This window comes from Zeugodacus cucurbitae, chromosome 2 (assembly GCF_028554725.1).
Source record: "Zeugodacus cucurbitae isolate PBARC_wt_2022May chromosome 2, idZeuCucr1.2, whole genome shotgun sequence".
In the NCBI taxonomy this organism is placed as follows: domain Eukaryota; kingdom Metazoa; phylum Arthropoda; class Insecta; order Diptera; family Tephritidae; genus Zeugodacus; species Zeugodacus cucurbitae.
The window spans coordinates 67,795,547-67,816,504 of NC_071667.1; the positions used below are offsets into that span (position 1 = coordinate 67,795,547).

General features: G+C 35.7%; 1 protein-coding gene across 1 annotated transcript in view; it reads left to right on the forward strand.

The window, feature by feature from the left end:
- Positions 1 to 10,372: 10,372 nt before the first annotated feature.
- The window catches only part of LOC105216363 (sodium/calcium exchanger 3), a 116,033-nt gene continuing 105,447 nt past the window's right edge, over positions 10,373 to 20,958 (forward strand). Inside the window, exon 1 of the mRNA XM_054235683.1 lies at positions 10,373 to 10,761. The gene's annotated coding sequence lies outside the window, so the exon portion shown is untranslated. The remainder of the gene's footprint in view (positions 10,762 to 20,958) is intronic.

A 20,958-nucleotide genomic window follows, 5' to 3' on the forward strand; every position in this document is an offset into this window, starting at 1 on the left:
TTCAAAGCAATCGGTGTGTGGTTAGATTCTGAATCTAACTACGCCAGAAAATGTTAAAATTTTTAACTAAAGTTATACATAGTTGTAATTACTTATTACACCAAGTACATGCATAAATAAATTCTAGTGCAACCTCTAAATGCCACTTCTAATTACTTTATGTTTATGAGTTGTGTAATAACAAATAATTACAGCGAGTCAAGTTTTCAATGAAGCATCACACTCTCATATATATACAGATATAGACAGTCGTTAGTATATATACATACAAGTACAAACGAATATTAAAACTTAAATATTTAGAACAATGTCATTTAAGAAATATTATCTACTTTATGAGACTAAATATATATTAATCTTCAAGTGCGCACTTGAAAATGAAATCAAAAGCGGCGGGAAATAATAGATAGTGTTGCAATATCTAAGCAAGTGTCTTTCTTATCAGTTTTTACAACTGTTTAAGTGTTGTATTACAACAACTCAGCCATAAAGCTGGCATTGAGAAGTGAAAAAATATTGAAGTGTTGCTGTTTTATCTGCTTTCATAAATATCTCAGATATATCAGCTGTTTGTGAATGCTTAGTACGCTGATTTATACTATTCGTAGTATCAATGTCTCTATAAAGCACATGTTGGCATGTGTAAAAACTATTTTTAATTAATAAATAATATGAAGATAAGATTTGCTGATTAATAAAACACAACAATATATTTAATAAGAATTTATTACTTAATATTACATATAACAAAATTAGAAATAAAATATATTAATATAAATATAATAACCATGACCTGATTTCGAGCTATCGGTTGAAGAAATCAAAAAACGATTTTTATACACGTAACTTGCATTCGTTAATAATAATAATTGTACTGAATGGTCAAATACAAATGTTATATATCGAAAAATATTCGACCTTATAGCATTTTTTTGTTTAAGTATGTCCGAAGAAGTTTATAATGAAGGTCTGCTTTAGAAGCCGAAAAAAAGCGTTTTTTAGCAATTTTTTTTTGAAAGGGAAGGGAATGATTGCGGTAAACGGAATTGTAAGACGATAGTTTACTATATTTAAGGCTTAAAAAACAATATTTATTATTAAAAAATATTGAAATTTTTTCAAAGTTGTAAGTATTTTTCTGGAGCGCCTGGAGTCTGTACTTGTAAATCGATGTCGGTGATGGAGGTCGTGCGATGCATCTGAAACAGCCGAACCAAATTTTTTTTTAATTTTTATAAGTTTCTTTTCTTTATGAACTAAAAAAATGCCGAAGAAGTTATAAAATTCCAAATTTTTTCGAAGTTTGAAATAAAAATTCACTTTTTTCAGAAAAGAATTGACTTTAAGTTGCAAAACAAGTACATAGTTTAAATAAAACTGTTGTCCAACTTTTTTAGTTCAAATAGATAAAGATAATTTAATACTGAAGCTAGATCACTTTGTTTTTTTTTTCGATCGGACATATATTCTTTTTGCTATCGCCGGCACCGTTTTCTAACACTTGTGGAAATGAAAACTCGAGAAAACGCGCTTTAAAGGTCTGCCTGCGCATTCGCACCTGTTCGACGCTCGGCCACTAAAACTGCTCTAGCTTCGAAAATATGTCGAATTGGTCTCTGGTATTTTAAAGACATATTCCTGGATAGTTTTGGAAGAGATTAAAAAAAAAAACAAAAGAATCGATTTTTTGAAGTCTGTAAAGTAGACTACTGCCTTAATTGAATTAAGGGGATAATCTACATTATATGCATTTTTTGGATGTTTTAAAAACTATATGCCGTAATTAATAATAACATTCTTACAAAATCTTTTTTAAAAATATCGAAACCAATTATTTCGAGTTAGAGTCTAACTTCGAAAATCGAAGAATAAACTTCTTTTTCTTATGAATCAATCTCCCAGGAAAAAAATAGTTTGGTTGTTTGGTAGTTTTTGGGAAAAAAGTCGAAGCCTAAGAAGACTTCTAAAACATTTACTTTCCCAACCATCCTAGAGTTCTTACCATTTCTGGTGCTACAAGAGAGAACTTATTTCATTTTATTTCCGGGACATGTAAGATCTCTTTCCAAATTATTGCCATAATTTGTATCATTCGTCACAATAACATATCATTCATGGATTGCTTGGTGTAGAAAGCAAGAGTTTTTAAATCTTGTATTGATGTTATGAAGATTATAGTTCATATATATAAATATCCAAGGAGCCCTGAATTTTGAAAATGGTTTGTCTGGTTTAAGGACCGAAATATAATTTGGAAATCGAATGACTGAACACTGTATATTGTTTCTTTAAGAGGGAGCCAAGAGAATTGACCGTATATGTTTTGCAATAACAGTAATCCACGCTTAAGTGGGAAACACTTAAGTGACCACATTTTGCGGCATCGTTGTTTTTTCTTTAAATTTACATATAAAATTCCCCGGTTACGAGCCTCTGCTTAACTGCCTATCCCGCTTAAATGCCTGTAATATTTAAGCCACAAATACAAAATTATTTGCAATTTTTTTTTTCCCTCTTTTAAGTGTCTTTTTATATTTTTGACATAGAATGCGCTGAGTATTGTCAAAAGGAAAACATATACATAGTTTTGTAATGTTTTTTTCATATTTATTGTTATTTATAAGAAATAAATGTGAATTTCATTCTAAAAGAAAAAATAATAGATCGAAGTATTTGAGAAAAATTTTGGTAAGTACCTAGGCACCTAAGCGGGATTCAGTTAAGTGCCTTTCCCGCTTAAGGGGCTTTAGCAGTATGACATTTTCAAAAATTCGATTTCTTTTCATTTCTTGCTTATTCGATAGTTTATACTTTCAAAAATATCCGGTGAAAGCGGTAAGGTCGTATCTTGAATAGTTTTTGAATGGCAGCTTTCTAAAGAGAGACCGCTCGCTAGTACAAGCAGCTATAGTTGAAACTTTAAACGAGTTTTTCTCGAAACGATATTTCTCAAAATTGCTGACATATTAACTCATTGAGAAATTTACCGATTGACTTCAAATTTAAACTGATCATTTCATCTGCGATCTTTTTGATTGGCTGAAAATTGTTAATTTGGCATTTAAAAAAAAAAAAACTATTTTTATACTTAAAAAAACTAAATTTTTTTTCAGAACGACGTCATTTTGTCAATTTTTGATATTTTTCAAAAATCGTAGGTTATTGTATAAGAAATATATTTAACTTTAATATCATTTTTGATTATCTTTGTTTCAGCAAATCATTTGGTCAGAATCATGTCAGCAGTTAGGATACTTTTTATTTGGCACCTCCGAAGACAGCATATAACTCCGTTATTTTTAAATGTTTTTGTAAAAGAACAGAATTTGAAATGTAGCTCAAAATATACCTTATTATGAGAAACAAACTTCGAAACAATCGATCGAATACTTTCTTTTAAAATAATTCACAAAAATCGCCTATTTTACACTGATATAGCCCTTTAAGTGTCTTAAAAGTCTTGCATGTTAAGGACGGGCACTTAAGGGAGAATTACTGTATACCAAACATTTAAAAGTCTGGCGCAAAAAATTCACAGCTGTCTCTCTCCCTCTCATTTTTTAGTGTAAAAAGCTGATATTAAAAAAAATGCTTGATGAGTGCTATAAGAGCTCTGCTCCAGGCGAAAGATCTATATAGGAAGATATTAAAGAAAAGGATTTATCGATACACGAAGAAAATGAGAGCAAATGTCTGTGTGTGATTCACCTTATATTCCCGAAGTTAAGCCAGCGTTGTTTTACTGTTCTCAACACATTCAAAGGGATCAACCCCAAAATAATGGTATCAAAAAATTTGAAGAACGCTATAATCGGTGATCTCAAGCTGTATAAAAAATCAAAGGATACTTTTTTTTACTATAAGAATTATTAGTCTATCTATTACATATATTTAAAAATAATATTACCTAACACCTTAAAAGAATTGGAAACTATCAATATAGTTAGTTTATTCTACTATATAGTTAGTTACTACTAATTTGAGAGCTCCATCAAATATTCACATAATAACCATAATAAGTTTCTCAATAAAGTTATATGGATTTTAATTTATACTTCACTATCTTTATATACTTTAATTTCTAATATAAATATACTTAAGACACCATTTGGCAACTCTGCACCACTTGCATATCCTGCAGTAGAGTAATGCTGACCTAATTGAGAGCAAAATGCAAAACAAGCAACAGAGCGCTAAGTATGCCGAAAGAGCGCACAATAAGCGTGAGATAGAGTGGAGTAACTTGCAAGAGTGTGACACACTTCAAATAACAAAAAACACAACGGTATTTTGAAAATCATAACGCAATTTGCGATTAAAATACAGTTTAAAGAATGAAATTTTAGATTTATTTTCAACTTTGTTTTAGATTTTCACCTATATAGAGATATCATAATATATGCACTTCCGCAGTCATTCACGCAAAAACAACAAACGTTTTTCTGCAATATTGTTTATACAAATCGACCAACTCCAGCCGGTATTTATTGTTGTTATGAGTATGCATGCGAGCGGGCACTCTGTGACTTGAGCACACGAGCGACGCAACTTCAGAGCCTTTCGGGAGAGTTCGTGCCGCACAAACGTACGTACGTTCGCCGTATCCTGCTTTTGGGCGATTGGTCTGGCCTAATCGCACTCCCCATTGTGTCAGTGGCGGCAGTCGTGTCAAGCAATTCGTACGCACAAGTTCGGTTGGGATTTTGGAAAGCGCGTGAACTCATTTCCAAAAAATCTGTGCTATGCTCTGTGGACAATGAACACAAGTAGTGACTATAATAAATATTATTGCTAGTGCTTGTCATACTGTTGGCTAGTTGTGGAACGGCAACTGTTATAAGCGTTTTTTTGAATCAAATCACAATTCTCGGAACTATTTCAAAAACCGTTGACACCAATTTTGTGTAAATACAATTTAAAGTGATTTACTGCTGTAATTATAGTTATTCATATTTTGAATTTTGAAATTTATTTTGAAAAGTTGTTACTAATTTTCAAAAAATATTCATATTTTTCAAAAAAAAAAAGTAAATAAAAGTATGCTTGGAAAAAATGTGATTTTTATGAGTTTAAATTAATAAAATAACGGTTAATTTTATTGTTTAAAAATAAATACTTAAATACAATGCTTTTCAAAAATCTGTGTACCAAACAAAAAATAAAATTTCAAAAATATATATTTATGTTAAAAATCAGAAAAATAATTTCATTAAAAAATTTGAAAATAAAATTAATGATCAATTTAGGAAATTCAGAGTTGAAAATCTAAATGCATAAATATAGTTACAAAGAAAAAATTTTAATTTCCACAAAATTAATGATGCGTTCGAAATCTACTCGCCTCCTCAAGCAAAATTATAATAACAACAACAAATCTATTTATGTATAGCACATACAACAGCGCCAACACTACGATTTCTTGCTGAATCGCTCTACACTTGTCTGTTATTTCTAAACCCAACCACGATTCGCGAAAACTTGAAACCGAAAATGGAGCAGAGTAGTCTCAAAGTGCTAGAGTAGCTGCTGAAAAATGAAAGTACATAAATTAAACGCAAAGTAGCCGCCCAAAAACGCAACGAACGCCCCAAAAAAGGCGAACAATAAACTAACAGAAAAACCAACAAAAACAACAACAAAAGAAACTTGAATAACAACAAAAACCTTTAAATACAACAAAAACTATAACAACAAAAAAATAAGACAACAACAAGAATAGAAAATCAGCACAACAACAACGTCGAGTGTTAGCAAAATCGCAGCACAGCTTAGTACTCCATATATAGAACTCAAGTGCAGATCTTATTTCAGCGTTGCATACATTTGGGCGGTAACGCGTGCCATCTTTCTTGCTAAACGGAAAAAGTGGTAAAAAAATTTGAAAAAAAAAACACAGAACTACGAAGTGCAATCGCTGCAAATTTCGTGCAAAAAAAAAACGCCAAAACAACAACAAAAACTTTGACAGCCGAAAGAAGTGCAGCGCTGCCAAAGAAGAAAGACGTGGCGTATTAGTGATGTTTGTAAGCGTAGCATGCGGCGTACTTAGTGGTGGTGCTACGCAATGTTTGTTGTTGGCTGTAGATGCATGAGTGTGTGTGTGTGTGTGTGCGCTCCAGTTTTCCACAGCAGCAACGAGCAGCAACCAATCGACCGAGCGGCCGATGTACCGACAGACAGACAAACAGACAGACAAAGCGACCGACTGACAGTCTCGCATGCGGCGGTCGACGACATTTGAACTGTATATTTCGGGTGCCGCTGCACTTCACAAAACACACACACACACACGCACACACATTATCACATAAACTTTAGTTTTTGTTGGCTGTCTTCTGTTTCTTTTTTTCTTTTTTGACAAGTTTTCCGAATTTTATGATGGGCATTTCATACGCGTAGCTATTCCAATATGGTTGTTGCAGCGGATGCTGATTTTATTGTGTTTGTGGCAGCTAGTGCAATGCTGCAAGTGCCGCTGTGTTGCTGTCAATGCGGCCTCCTCTGCTGTTTGGCTTACTTAACTTTGCGGCACACAAAAAAAGCAGTCACAAATGTTGCACGTTGCACGTAGCACGTTGTACGGTAAATATACATATATATATGTATTTATGTGTGTGCACGTGGATGTGTGTTGTCAGTGTTTGCCATGACTGTCCGTTGGCACAGTTCCATTGCATCCCCCAGAGACCGCAGGTCAGAGACACTCCGTTGCATACATAAATGCCGTGTGACATATCCATATTTAAAATAGTTGCATGGCAAATGATGTTGCACAGTGTGTCAGTGCACATATACATATATTTTTGAGCTGAACTGAACTGTTTAGTAAAATCTTTGAAGCATTGAGACTATAATTAAGCTATATTTATGTTTTTGCACTAATTAATATTCAATTATGTAATGGTGGTTCGTACTAACTTGAAGAGCTTTGAAACACCTGTAGGTTTTCTAAGTAGATCTTTCATATCAGAGGAGAAAATATTGTGAAAGACAATGTATATATTAGAATTTAGCATCTCGAACAATTGCTCGAAATAAACTGAGTTTTATATACTACTTAAGAAGATCTCTAAATATCGTGGTTATTCCTATTTTTACGAAAATTGCGAAAACCAATATCCTCCTGTAAAGATAATTGTATTAACAACATCACTTTCCGAATTTTCTGAGAAAAATCCTGCATCTAGAATAGCATTCTACAAATGGTCCTAAGAGTTTTTTGGAACAAATAACTAAGACAAATTTGTGAAGAAGAATTAATAAAATTTTGAAATAAATAAATTTTTTTCCTATTTGTATTTATTCAAATAGGGAACAATTCGAATTGGCAGTAGAGTCCGACCGAATAATTGGCCTTGGCATCGGCAACGGCCAAAAAATTCAGCATCGGCATATGTCATATTTGGCCGATTCTTTGAAGCTCTTTCGCATATCCTTAAAGCAATGTAGTGTTTTTTAGCCTTTTGATTTCTTCAAAGCCTCGTTACTCGTTACTGTTGGCAAAAAACTGAGACAGCCGATTTTTAAAGGTGAATTTTTTGCAAGCAACATTATTCACCATGGACAGGAACTCGGAGACAAGTCCGAACTATAAGGTGGCTGCAAAATAATGTTCAAAATACACGAAGTCTCTACCTAGTCACTATGACATGTGTAGCCTGGCATTGTCGTGATTGAACACAATACTTCTTTCAGACAGTTCCATTGTTGAATTAAGTATGACCGTGATGGTACAGCTCAAATTAAACTATTGACTGTTAAATCCACCAAACACATAGCTACCTTTTTGATCGCCAATCCTCGCTTGACCGTCGTTTGCGTTGTATCATCGGGATTCGGTTACGACCGTTTTCGCATGACGTTTTCGTTACTGAACCATTTTTCAAATTCGGGGCATTATTGATGCTCAAGTCTTGATCAATATAATATACTACTCTGCAAAGCCTGGATTTTAGCACAACTTCCGATCACCACCAAATGATATTTTTACGTTGATTGCAACGCGACCTCTAATTACAAAAAGTCCGAATTTAACTTTGGCGGAGCTTTAATCAGGAATTCTTGGTTCTTAAGACCATGGTTACCATAAATTTTGTCGATCTATATCAGTTACTACAAAAATATTTTTCTGATGCCTAGCCAAGTGGTTGGTCGATTATGATAAATTTCCGAGAGTAAATTTCTCAGTAGTTTTATAAACACTCATCGTACATACGGAGGCCGCTCAATCAAATAAGAAGGTCGGACAAGCAATCAGAAAACGTAAATATAAGTGTTTCCAAGTCGATTTTGTAACCACAAATTATCTTATATAGGAATTAGAAAATATTTTTTTATATATTGAACCTGGTCTACTTTTACGAAGCTCTCTGTTATCAATAATATCCATATTCGCCAGACAGGACTCAGTGTGATTTTTTAGCATTTCCAAAAATAAAGAGAACCTAACCTTAAATGACCGTTGTTTAACAAGCATACGAGAAATAACAGAGAGAGCCAAAGTACTAGTACTAGTGCTATTAGGTCTACAACTTTGTTTCCGCCGTTTTCTAAAAAATTTCTCTAGGGTCAAGCACTGGTCGATTAAATCGGTTAAATCGTTTTATATCGATCTTGGACATTTGTGTCAACATTAACCCAACAAAATATTTGTAGAGATCTATTTGCATCCCAAGCTTGTTCTCAGCTGAAAATGTCACTTTTTGAGCCAAATTCTCGACATTTGGGGGAAATTTTGCTTTTCTTTTTTAATTCCAAGAAAAGAGCGGCTGAGGCTCATAGAATCGAAACGTACGGTGAGGCTGTCGTAAGTAAAAAAAACCTTAAATTTACAAAAAACGGCGGAAGCAAAGTTGTAGACCTAATAGTGAATGGGGATTTTTGTAAAGGCAACAACGGATGATAAATATATTTCTTTTTCAGAAAATGAAAATTACCGTTATCTTTTGAACACATCTCGTATAAAAGTATTTTATGTTTTCTCTTCCAAAATTTATATCACTAAGTAGTTAGTGTTAGATGCTCATATATATGTATACAAAGACAATTTTTTAAATTTATACAATAACTGAATAAAATCGTCCTGCCAGCTTGTCAACGCCGAACCGCTGTCGGCGTTATTTGGACATTTTTATTGACGTACCACCGTGCAATGCACTCAATTGACCGAACGCCGAATGCTGACCGAGTGGGCAACCAACCTGACTTACATTGCTTGGCGAGCGTTCAACCGAGATAGACACATGGACAGACAGACAGACAAGAAGTGCGCGTGGCAAAAGTAGAAAGAGTAGTAGAGATAACTATTTTCGGTGTTAACAGCAAACTGGACCGAACTGTAGGTAAAGAACTGCATTGCAAAAACAACAAGTATAAACCACAACGAAAAATGAACCACCATTTACTATAGAAACTCAATGTAAAATAGTTAAGCCCCGAAAATAAAGCTGCAAGCGAGCATTAAACACTGCCAGAAAAGGTGGATGCACACTTGTACAACAACAACATTTGCGTAAATCCAGTATCCAATCACAACAACAAGTATTTAACGAATACAACGACAGCGACAACGATTGCATAAAGTTGATAAAAATGAAGTGAGAACGGATGCAACCGTGTTCAGTGCAAAAAAGCAGCAACAGCAACAACAACAATCACAGCAAAAAACCTGCAGCAAGCACTGCTATAGCTGTGAGATGCCGTAGCATCAGCCAAACCAAAAAACACAAACTCAAACAGCAACAACAACAACAAGAGCAACAACTACAGCGCGTCAACGGAAGCCTTATCGCAGATAACGGAGTTTGTGCAGCATTTTGTGCTACACACTCACACACTGCCACACACGAACGCACACTTTTCTCGGTTTTTGTGTTTTTTGCTTTTCACTTTGCCCACTTCCTTCCTGTCAGTGCTGCGGTAATTTAATAGCTAAGGTGTCAAAGGTGCCCCTTGCAGCCGTGCCGCTGCTGCATTGGCAGCGTCGTTGGCACGCCTGGCGCGCTCCACAGCCACCATTAACCTGCTTTTAAGCGCAGCTGCCACAACCATTTGCGAACTTTTTGCTCTTGCTCTTGTTCTTGTTCTTGTTGCTGGCATTTGCTGCAACCACAAACTGTCTTACGCCAAAGTCGTTGATATATTTTCGCTGTATTCACCGTTTTATACTAAATTTTTTTTAAATACATATTTTTGGATTTTATGAATTTTTTATTAGTTTCTGCCTGCGAATATTTTTGCTTTCTATTTTTACAATGTTACTCATGGTTACCATCATTTTTTTGTGTGTTTTCGGTATGCATGTAAATGACATTTACCGAAAAAGTGTGTCAGCTGCAGCAACAACAACATTTACAACAACAACAACCACAACAAACAAGTACTGTCCATTCAGTGTTCGAAATCTGTGTTGTCTGTGTATGTACGCCACCAGAAGTAGAGCAAAGTGCACAAACGCTTTGTCAGTAGGGAGTCTGCCAACAGACTTCATAATCAGCATCATCATAACCGGTAACAACAGCAGCAACAACAAGTACAACAAGAGTAACGGCAGCTGTAGTGAACGTGCTTGCCGGCTGGCCATTTAAGTGTAGCCTCATCACAACTTTAAAATAACCGTTATTCGTCTTCAATTTTTTGCAGCTGCTTTAATCTCACTCTCTCTCTCCCGTCTCTTTGCGCTTCCTGCACTGGTCAACGCGTGCCTGCAAGATCCTGCAACAAGCGGTTCATCTTCGTTGCTGTCTGCGTGTTGGTTTGCTGGTGAGTCTATATTTGTACTATATTTTTGATATTTTTTATTGCTTCCAAATCCTCAAAATTCTCTCATTGTATTGAGAATAAAATGAAAAATAATTTACTGTAAGAAAACTAGTTGAAATTTTATTTAGCTTAACTTTAATAAGGATTTGAGGGGAAACAACTAGCATATTTCTTTATTTTAGAAAGAAACGCTATCTATAACTCAGCACTTACTTAGTCTAATAAACGAAAAAAATTACAATTTATTGTCAACATAGACTCCTTTTGTTCGACTTCGCTGGACTATGTTTTATATTCGCAGCTGCCAATGTTTAAGGAACCCTAAATCTTCCGCAAAACCTTTCTCTCGAAAACTCCCAGTACCGTCTCATCGGATATTGACATCATCCACGCTTCTGCACCATAAAGTAGGACGAAAATGATGAGGGATAAGTTTTTGTTCGTCGAGAGAGGACTCAACTCTCTTGCTAAACTTTAATCGGCAATCTGTCAATACTAGAGGTGAACTTTTGTCACGTTATCCTCCATGACAGTCGTTTTGTGAGGCAACAAGACGTCGTATATCAAAAACCGATCACGTCGGAACATTTTTCTAATACCTACAGTATTTCTCGCTTACTCATTCTGAGAGGAGAAAACTACTAAAGATTTTGACAAGAAACTCACATGTATATTAATCTTATAACTGAAATAATATACTTTATTATATAATATATTTAATAGCCAGTTTAACGTTCATATAGTGATATAAATAAGATTAGAACCTCACAAAATTATATGTTGCAATTTGTGTTATTATTAAAGTTACTGTCTGTTTGCTAATTATTAAAACTTCATGTGCAGAGATTCACTTGTATACCCCTAAGATATCCTCGCTACATAAATTCTATATATGAGCATAGTCATTTGTATGCATTGTTCCACGTAGCTTAATGACCGCATTTGTTGCATTGCCATTACAATTTCCGCCAACTAATTTTCATGATTGATTTCCCTGTCTTATAAATCGCTGTGAATTCCTAAGTTAATCATATTGTATTATGACAAGCATATCTTTATGGCACATCTCTCGCTTTTATGATAAAGTCTGCGAAGATAATAAGCTGTGTGTTAAATGTCTGTGTGCTAATACATCACTGTTATATACTGTTATATGGATATGGATACCCAATAAACATTTAGATCTGATAATATTTATATTTATTTATTATTTTCGACATCGCTTGTCAGTTTATTATTTTTTTTTTATATTTTTTATCATAGAAAAAAAAAGAGAGAATAAAATCTCTGAAGATTAGAATAATGTTTCAATATGAGATGATATAAATATTTTCATCCAATAATTATATTAGATATATAATAGTATCATTATTTTTCAAAGTGTACCTAGATCGTGACCTATAACCAAGTGATTACCATGACCAAGTGAGGAAAGGCTAAGTTAGGATGTATTCGAACATTTTATACTCTCGCAATTTATTTATTTAATATTATTAATAAATACACAATTCGACTCGTATATTCGGCATAAAGTCCACTAGAATAACGAAAACCATTACACATAGCATAAGAAAGTTGAAATAATTCCAGCACTGAAATCAACTATTGTTGTCATCAAGCTACCTTATATTCCAGACTATACGGTCACTTAATTTTGCTAAAATATCTCACATATTAACGGTATAAAGTTCACGAGAATTTTGAAAATCCGTATAAGAGGTATATGGGGCTAGAGCAAATATTGACCGGATTGTGCGCTTTTTTCGGCACAGAGGCACTCCATTAGAAGAAAAATATCTCCATTGAATTTCTTTAGAATATCTGATGTACCGATATTTTCGCCACAAGCACTGAGGACCACATGTTCAATATCTGGGGTCTTGGAAAGTTATAACCCGATTTCAACGATTTTTAGACGGGCGTTGTCACACTAGAAATGCAGTATTTGTGCAAAGTGTTGTTCCAATATCTTCTCTGGTGCTTAATTTGTATATTGTAAGCTTAACGAATCAGATGGACTTCAATATTTTGATATAAGGAAAATAGGCGTGGTTGTTAACCGATTTAGACAAACTATAGTATAAAAGCAATGTTATGAATCTAATTTTATTGAAATTGGTCGAGTAGTTCCTGAGATATGATTTTTGACTCATAAATGGGCATCGCCACGCCCATCGTTCATATTTATGACAATTTTCATTAAACTGGTGTTTTCCTAATGAATAAAAACACTTTTAGTAGCTTTGAACATAATCTTTTTTAGGAGAAGTGGGCGTGGTTATAATCCGATTTCATTCATTTTCGTATTAAATAGGTTAGGAATTAGCCGCAAATATTTGAATTATTTAGAGGGTTATAACACCGCGTATAAATCCATAGACAACATCTATTTGCTGTATGTATTATATGGAAGCAAATAATTTGTTAAATCGTTAAAATCAATCGAGCGTGTGGGCGTTTAACTATGTGTCTGCTCAGTTCAGCTTGGTTGGTTTCCGGCGGCAAATACACAAGGCAACTAACGGATATAACAATAATTGCTGATATATAGATATACATATTAAACTATGCATGACATACATACAAATACATATATCTATTTATATATTTGTAGATAAATGCGTATTAGTTTCCCTCTTTGTGGTTAAGTTGGCTGGCGTTTAACTATCAAACTCTTGCAAATAAAATCTGTCGTTACCAAAACGCTCTCAGGGCACACACTCCCACGCTCGATTGAAATGTGCAATTCCCGCACAACACACAAATCTATCAGCTAACTTGACAATGACGACGACGACGACGAAAGGAATGTCAAAGTATTGTACGAGTATAAAAGTCAGGACACACGCAGCTGCTGCGCCGTGCCCCCCTGCCGTGAGGGCGCGGGTGGATGACAGTTGGGTAGCGGCATTGAATTGTTGTCACCGCTATTGTCACTGTCATTGTCAACGAAATACTTACATGTATTAATTTAAGCATAGATATGTGCAGACAACAGACAACGAGTACGCGCACACACATGCTGACAAACTTAAATTGTTCGATGCTTTTGTCATGTTAAACGCCTTGATGTATGCTTCGCACATTCTACCCGCAATTCAAGGGATACGACACACACACATACATACATACAAACAAAGAAGTTTTCACACATGTATTGTATGTATGTATGTATGTAAGTGCATATAAGGGTACGTGTTCACGAGATATTTATGCGTGTGCCTGCTTGTGTGTGTTTGTATCCATGTTGCGTTGACTTTTTGTTTGATAGCGTCAAAGCATGCGATCCGCGAAACTTTTCTATTGTACATTTTTATTGTTTAAGCATTGTGTGTTTGTCTCACATAGTTTATACATATATCCTTTACACGCAAACATATATACAAATATAGTACATATAAACTTGCATTTTTATGTAATCTATATAACTAACACGTACATATTTGGTGTGAGATACCTTTTTCTTCTTTACCAACTTATAGTAAAGAGAGTTGTCAGAGATTGCAAATTCAATAGAATTTTTCCTCAATGATTCGCATTTAAATTAGGGCTTACTAGTATGAGGAGCCTTTATTTTTGATATAAAATAGCCTTTTGTGATTAATACCCAGTTTATGTAGATATCTCACTTACTATTAAGATACCTGTTTCATGTTAGATGGAAATCGCTGTATTGATTTAATCTTTCTCGGAAAGATGTAATATTGGACAAAATGAAAATTATTGGATATGATATGAAATCAAACTAATTTAACTCAATTTTGAAAAAGATCGATATTTGTGTGTCCGTTGTTACTCGAGTTTATCCATTATAGCATTCTGACATAGGTTAAGCAAGTGCATTTCACTAACTTTTTAGCTGTTTCGTCATAATAGTGATAAGTAATATAAGAGCATGCATACCCTCTTCAAGTCAAGCAATTTTTAAAAGTGGAAGAGAAAAACTAGATAACCATAAGTTCAATAGAGGATCGATATTAATGATTTCGTCTTTAGTATGTAGATATCATGTTACAACTTGATTTAACAAATAATTGTCATAAGACAATGCTTTCATCTTAATCTGAAAAATGGCGAAGTCAGAAAGAGAAACAGAAAGTCTGCATAAGTATATATTAAGGCAGTAGTCTGCTTTAGAAGCCGAAAAAAGCGTTTTTTTGCAATTTTTTCAAAGTTGTAAGTATTTTTTTGGAGCGCCTGAAGTCTGCACTTGTAAATCGGTGCCGGTGATGGAGGTCGTGCGATGCATCTGAAACAGTCGAACCAAATTTTTTTTTAATTTTTATAAGTTTCTTTTCTTTATGAACTAAAAAAATACCGAAGAAGTTAAAAAATTCCAAATTTTTTCGAAGTTTGAAAAAAAAATTCACTTTTTTAAGAAAAAAAAATTGACTTTAAGTTGCAAAACAAGTAGTTTAAATAATACTTTAGTCCAACTTTTTTAGTTCAAATAGAAGATAATTTAATACTGAAGCTAGATCACTTTGGTTATTTTCGATCGGACATATATTCTTTTTGCCTTCGCCGGCACCGTTTTCTAACACTTGTGAAAATGAAAACTCGAGAAAACGCGCTTTAAAGTTCTCGGTCCAAAAAAATATATATCACACCTGCTGGACGCTCGGCCACTAAAACTGCTCTAACTTCGAAAATATGTCGAATTGGCCTCTGGAATTTTAAAGACAATGGAATGGATAGTTTTGGAAGAAATTTAAAACAAAACAAAAAAATCGATTTTTTGAAACCTGTAAAGCAGACTACTGCCTTAACAATATTCGGAAGCGTATACATACACAACCTGACAACTCAAACATAGCAGCATTAAGAGCGGAAGAGAAAGTCTTCATAACCATGATCACATGGCAACTTGGATCATTTGCAGCTATTAAAAAGTCTTGGTAGAAGTTGTCAATTAAAAAACTGGAGAATCGGTTATATTTTTTTTACCCATTGTGAGTCTATTTTCTCTACACTCAAAATAAAGGGACCACAAAATAGAGTTGTCCTCTTACTATTTATGAGGAAGACAAATCTATCATATTTACAGTGGCCAAAAAACGAAGTGTCTCAGTTGAAAATTCTGGAAATGATTTCTTTTTGAAGTTTTTATGTACATATATAAAGAGGATTTGGAACCTTTCTGATTAGACTACCTTCGTAATTATGGTATTGATTTTTGAGAATTTCTGCCTAAATTTATACTAACTTTAATAATATTTGTGTTGGAAATTCCTGGATTCCTGCTTCCCGTTTCTTACTCTCTGACAAAAGTCATTAAGACATTTTTACTCACCGGAATAATATGTTCAATGGCCATGATATTTGCCTATTCTTAAATCTTCAAGGCACTGATTAAAAGTCTATTGTCTATCTATTCTCTATCTATTATATCTATTTGTCTATAAAATATTCACATATCTGACTCATATATATATATATATTTGGCGTAGGAACCGCTTTAAGCGATTATAGCCGAATCCACCAGAGCGCGCCACTCATTCCTCCTTTTTGCTTTTTGGCGCCAACTGGAAACACCAAGTGAAGCCAGGTCACTTTGCACTTGGTCTTTCCACCGGAGTGGAGGTCGTCCTCTTCCGCGGCTTCCTCCAGCGGGTACTGCATCGAATACTTTCAGAGCTGGAGTGTTTTCTTCCATCCGTACAACATGACCTAGCCAGCGTAGCCGCTGTCTTTTTATTCGCTGAACTATGTCAATGTCGTCGTATAAATCGTACAGCTCATCGTTCCATCGTCTGCGGTATTCGCCGTTGCCAATGTTTAGAGGACCATAAATCTTGCGCAAAACCTTTCTCTCGAAAACCCCAAGAGTCGTCTCATCGGATGTTGTCATCGTCCACGCTTCGGCGCCATACATCAGGACGGGAATAATGAGCGACTTATAGAGTTTGATTTTGGTTCGTCGAGAGAGGACTTTACTTTTCAATTGCCTACTCAGTCCAAAGTAGCACCTATTGGCAAGAGTGATTCTGCGTTGGATTTCAAGGCTGACATTGTTGGTGTTGTTAATGCTGGTTCCCAGATAAACGAAATTATCTACAACTTCAAAGTTATGACTGTCAACAGTGACGTGGGAGCCAAGACGCGAGTGCGCTGACTGTTTGTTTGATGACAGGAGATATTTCGTCTTGTCCTCATTCACCACCAGACCCATACGCTTCGCTTCTTTATCTAGTCTGGAAAACGCAGAACAAACGGCGCGGTTGTTGCTTCCGATGATATCAATATCATCGGCATACGCCAGGAGCTGTACACTCTTGTAGAAGATTGTACCCTCTCTATTTAGTTCTGCAGCTCGTATTATTTTTTCCAGCAATAGATTGAAGAAGTCGCACGATAGTGAGTCACCCTGTCTGAAGCCTCGTTTGGTATCGAACGGCTCGGAGAGGTCCTTCCCGATCCTGACGGAGCTTTTGGTGTTGCTCAACGTCAGCTTACATAGCCGTATTAGTTTTGCAGGGATACCAAATTCAGACATCGCGGCATAAAGGCAGCTCCTTTTCGTACTATCGAAGGCAGCTTTAAAATCGATAAAAAGATGGTGAGTATCGATTCTTCTCTTTCGGGTCTTTTCCAAGATTTGGCGCATGGTGAATATCTGGTCCATTGTGGATTTTCCAGGTCTAAAGCCACACTGATAAGGTCCAATCAGTTCGTTGACAGTGGGCTTTAGTCTTTCACACAGTACGCTCGACAAAACCTTATATGCGATATTGAGGAGACTTATACCACGGTAGTTGGCGCAGATTGTGGGGTCTCCCTTCTTATGGATTGGGCAGAGCACACTAAGATTCCAATCTTCAGGCATGCTTTCTTCCGACCATATTCTACAAAGAAGCTGATGCATGCACCTTATCAGTTCTTCGCCACCGTATTTGAATAGCTCGGCCGGTAATCCATCGGCCCCCGCCGCTTTGTTGTTCTTCAAGCGGGTAATTGCTATTCGAATTTCTTCATGGTCGGGTAATGGAACATCTATTCCATCGTCATCGATTGGGGAATCGGGTTCGCCATCTCCTGGTGTTGTACTTTCACTGCCATTGAGCAGGTCGGAGAAGTGTTCCCTCCATAATCCCAGTGTGCTCTGGACATCCGTTACCAGATTACCTTCTCGGTCCCTACATGATATCTGACTCATACACTACTAAAAAATAGCTACATTGGAAACAATCAAAGCACTTGCGGGCGTCAAGTGTATATAAAAAATTGATTGCCATAAAAAAATGTTGTAATCTAATGATGAAACAAAGTATTTGCAATAAAAAGTTCATTAAAATCATTTTTCATACTATACATTCAATTAGTGAGCGCCGGGATGCTGTGGCGTATGAGTGACATTCAAATTATAGCAGAATTTAAATTACACACACACACCCATCCACAAGCACAATTACACTTAGCATTAGAGCGCTGTTAACTACGAAGAAGCATATAAAATTCGCGCTTACTTACTTTAAGCACGACGAATCGCAGAGAAAGCAACGGAATAAAGTGGAGAATAAAAAGTGGCTTTAATTTCCAGTGGCGCGACACGTCTGCACACCAACAGCGCAGCGCAAATCTTAAGTGAAGACAAAAAAACACGAGAAAAAACCACCAGAAAAATGTGAAAGAAGAAATAAATTAAGAGGAGAAAGTTAAGAGTGCAAATGCTGAGTTGATGCAGCAGCAAACGCAAACGCAACGAACGGAATATGGAGGAGATAAAATGAAATGTAAGCAATAAAATAAAAGTGCGGAGAACTTCAAGTTAAGAAAGTCGAAGATTTAATTGGAAAATTCTAGTTAGACACGCCATGCACGGATGTACTTGTGGCCAACGCAGGGCTCGGGGGGGCCTGACGGCGACGTGTCGACGCAGATAATAAGGCTTTTGCGTTAAGTAAATCCAACAAATCTAACGTCGTTGAAACGACAACGCTGTTATGGTGATGGAAATTGCGCTGCCCGTGGAAATGAAGACGGTTGATGCCGACGCCAACGCAAGATTGTCCACTTTGCCCTAGCAGCCTGTGCTTAAGTCTCGCTGCCACAGCCACAGCCGCAGCCGCCGATGTCTTCGTCTCCAGTAATGTGGACACGCTTACGCCGCTTTGATTGCACGCTGGCAATCAGCAATTAGCGCGGCACGACAACAACTAAAACAAAAATAACACGAACCGAAATGGCAGAGCCAACAGCAATAGTGACAACAACAACAGCAACAATAACAACAGCGTGTCAATTTGCCTTTGGTGGCCCACAGCACACACGTCCCAACCGAAGAGTAATTAAAGCAGCAGCGTTGCCCGGCCTGTCGTCGCACTCCTCAAGTCCATGTCCATGTATGCAGTGCGTCGGTGCTGCAGGCAACACTCATTTCGTTGCGGCGCCGCAGTTTAATTCATTTTGTTTAATTTCGGTACGTGTGGAAATGCTTCGGGCCGTTGCTTGAATTGTGGTTATAGCTTTGGCGGGTTGTTGGTGAGAGTCCTTAAAATTGTATTTCCTTAGAAGTGCGGTTTGTTGGGATGTGTGCCGAAAAAACAGGTTAGAAACCAGTGAAGTGAGACATTGGTAGACATGATACGTAAATGTGAAAATCGTTGCTGGGGCGAACTGTTAATTGAGGTAAATAAGTGACAGAATAAATTTTATACGCAAATGGAAGGAGACAATAATGTGGAAAGTGAAATTTCAGCTAAAAAGCCAGATATTTTGATTTTTTGTTATAATTTTCGACAAGGTGAAAGTAATATCGTTGCCATAGATAAACTTCCATACATTTATTAAATTAGTCTTGTATTTTTTATCCATCTCCAAATACTATATTAATTATTCCACAATAATGTAACGGAAGTCTCAGGTAGTTCATCATGTTGATATTTCTTTATATAAAATGTCCTGGCTGAGTCTTGACTCCACTAATTAACGCTGATTAACTCCACTACCTTGACTAATATGTTCTATAGCATTAGTTTACAAAGACAACCAAGTTAAATTACATACAATAACTAATGAGAATAACCTATCGGACCAGTCCAAAGCGTGAGTCAGCGTGGTCCAATTAGGAAATATACCTTGGCTTTAAGTAAGAATATTACTAACTATCGTTTTAGTTGAACTCTTACCGAAGCGACCTGACAATTTCTCTGTCTTACCCTTCAGTTTGGCTTGTACGAAAGCTCTTACAGTGTCTCGGTACTTTCTCGTACTTTCAAGGAGGTTTTTGTTATTTTAGAGTATCGTAGAATATCAAAGTCGTTGTATACGATAAGATAATTAATATGCCAAGATAATACGATTCCCTTGGCATAGTAGTTAAGATCCAGCGTTATCATTCCACGGGATCTAAGTTCGAACGCAGGTTCCAAACACTATAAACTATTTAAGAGGGGTCTTTCTCATGATATTATTTTGAACTGTAAAACACTTACGGAGATATCTTGTGCTTATATGTCCTCTGTGCTATGTGACCCTCTCTCTTTGGTGAATAAATACTTTAAGTAATATTTTAGTAACCTTGGTCTTGGTTCTGACCATGCTTTAAGTTTTCCTCTTATATCTTACAAAAGAAAAAATAAACGAAGAATCTTTTATCCTTATATAGTACAGATCATAACAGAACCTTGAAGGGCCGTAGTTTTAGAAGCATATGGAAAAATCGCTGACAGAGCCAACGGCTATCCCAAACATCCAGTTTGCGAAGTGTTTCGACGACTGGAAGAAGCACTAGTATACGTAAGTGCATGATATCGAAGGTGAACTACTTCGAAGGCGATAGCTATAATGTAGACGATTGAATTCCAGTTATATTTGGATTCTCCTCGTAAATCTTCACAATAATGAACTAAGTAGTTTCATTTCTTCTTTTTAATGATGCCCTACAGCAACACTACTAAAATTCAGGAATGAATCAGCTCTGAAATATTTCAACTATTTGGCCTATGTGAAAGTGATGAGAGGAAAAGTTCATCTGATCCGGTTAGGCGTGGACCAATACACGTCAATAATTGTCAATATTAAGTTTGCTAATCTATTTACTGTTGTATCAACTATAATCATCATTGAATTCACTGCTCCTGATTAATTATTTATTATGTCAACGCTGGTTTATAATTTCCGATGACTATTTCGAACAAACCGCAACTCATGCTCTATATTTGAATACATTTATAGATATATAAATGTTTAAATATA